This window comes from Sinocyclocheilus anshuiensis, unplaced genomic scaffold (assembly GCF_001515605.1).
Source record: "Sinocyclocheilus anshuiensis isolate Anshui unplaced genomic scaffold, SAMN03320099.WGS_v1.1 scaffold2394, whole genome shotgun sequence".
Classification (NCBI taxonomy): domain Eukaryota; kingdom Metazoa; phylum Chordata; class Actinopteri; order Cypriniformes; family Cyprinidae; genus Sinocyclocheilus; species Sinocyclocheilus anshuiensis.
Window position 1 is genome coordinate 339,356 of NW_015555876.1, and position 2,368 is coordinate 341,723.

Consider the following 2,368-nt stretch of genomic DNA (forward strand, 5'->3'; position numbering starts at 1 on the left):
CCCACAAGGTGGGAGTATTGCATTTTATTATAGCAAGAGATCCATGATGATGATATTCTGCTGTGTTCAATGATGAGCGCCAATGTATTCTTTTAACATTATATCAAATGTTGCAACAGCTGACATGAGGCCTATACAAATCCTTAGCTACTGATTTTACATGTGTTCGTTTGTAAATAAAGGCTAACACAATTTAATCCACAGCACACACGTCTCAACATTACGATATAGAATAGGACAAAAGCCTGTCTGAGTCCTCTCTGTGTAGTCTACCACTTTTACACATGCTCCAGCTACATTTTTATTTCCATACTTTTGAATTACTTCGGTATAAAACAGTTTAAAATGACCCAAAGACGCAGGACCTTTATTATACAACTCTTAGACAAAATGGCGGATGACAACAGTTTCCAAGCTAGGATTGGTTAATAAAATGTTTAAGGTGGGGCTTAACAAAGGTGTATTTGCTTGCACATTTGAGATATCTATAAAGGAATTTTAACTAGTCACATTGTTAATTCCAGCTATCTACATCATACTTCTCACATTGCTGATTTCACCATTAACTCTTCACCTGAACAGTTTATGTTGTTGTATGTGGTATCATTGTAATCCTTGACCATCAAAACATAGGGGGGTAGACACCATTTCTGTGTTATCATGTTTGGTTCAGGAGATATGACACAAAATACATCATTTGGTTATGGCAGAATGTAAAATGGTCGCCATGGCAACCACGGGGTGTTTTTGCGATGGCTCCATTTCTGAAAATGTTCAGGGCCCTAACCTATAGAACTGTACCAAGTTTCATGCTTTTATGAAAAAGTGAACATATCACCTGGACTAAGAGAAAATGAATGCCATTTTTAGTTCCGGAACCCGACTGTTGCACTATTACAGATCGTCATATTTGTTCTGTAATGTCAGGGACTATATCTAGTGGAAGAATAGTAATTAATAAATTTGCTTAACAAAATGATGTTTTACGTGTGCCCTTAATATTTTATATAACAATTTTATCGTACTAAACAACGCACTTTAACTGTCCATGACTATATTCACTAAAGTCAGCTTCTACACTCTGTGTTCCAAGGCGATGGAATATTATGTTAACATTAGTAAAATGTCTCCAGTAAGAATATGGTTACCATGGTAAAGCATATCCCATCCTCAAGCTCAGATCACCTGTACCCAGGGGCATCATGCACTTCTTATTTTTGAGGGGACACAAGTGAAAGGGGGGGAGGCCTCGTCATGCTTGTCACGTGACACACAGCAGCCACAATAGCGCTGTATAACATGGGTTATGTTTTAGACGTTTTATTACATTTTTTCTTTCTATTCGAAATATTCCCAAACGTTTTAACTATATCATGAAATATATCGATTCCCAAATATGTATAAGTAAATGCATTTGCACCTTTATAGATCCTGTTAGTTGATCTATGCGATGGCCAAAATAATGTTAGCCTAATGTTAGTGTACTCCATTAACTATTAGTGTAATACGTTAACTACCAACTAACATACCATCCATTAAGTCTTTTTACCTAAGTATCAGATATGTGTGTCTGCCATAAAAAATGTGTTATTTAGAGGACTCATCTAAACGCCTCTGATTGGCCAATGCATTCAGCTCAACAGAATCCTGTGTGCGATTGGTTATAATGCGCAGCGCTGTAAAAACGTGTCTGTCTCTGGCTCAGCGCCAGCCAAAGTGCGAACGCAGATTTGAATTTAGCAGTTGATGTGCCACACTGAATCTGGGGAAGAAAAAAAAAAAGATATATATATATATATATATATCATTCGGCAATTTTTTGTCTTTTGGAAGCTGCATTCAAAATCCACTTGGCTCAAAAATCTAAGGGGGCACGTGCCTCCTCAGTTTGAATGGGCATGACGCCTCTGCCTGTACCTGTATATAAGGGTAGGTGTTCTTGATCAGGTAGAACATCTTGCGGTTGGAGTTCAGATCACCCAGCGTGAGCTTTTCACTGTCCCCTTCTTTTGTTTTGCCCTTTGACTTTTCCTCTAGTGTGTTGTCCTCCCTGATCCTCTTCACCTCACGTCCGCCCTGCACCGCAGCCTCCATGGACAGCGCGAGCAGCTCTCTCAGATCCACAGTCCTCTTCAGTCTGAACGAGGCGATTCTACTAGATAAAACTCCCGCGTAAAGGTGATAGATCACACCAAATCCTAGTAAGCAGAACAGAGTTATGCCGAACGGGGACAATCGGATGCCCATCGGAGCCATCACAAAGGCGGACGTGCGAGCAAAGCCGATGAATACCAGAACAGGGCAAAAGCTAAACTAGACGTGTTCCTCTTTGGTGATCATTTGCACGTAATTTGAACGCACGTATAAC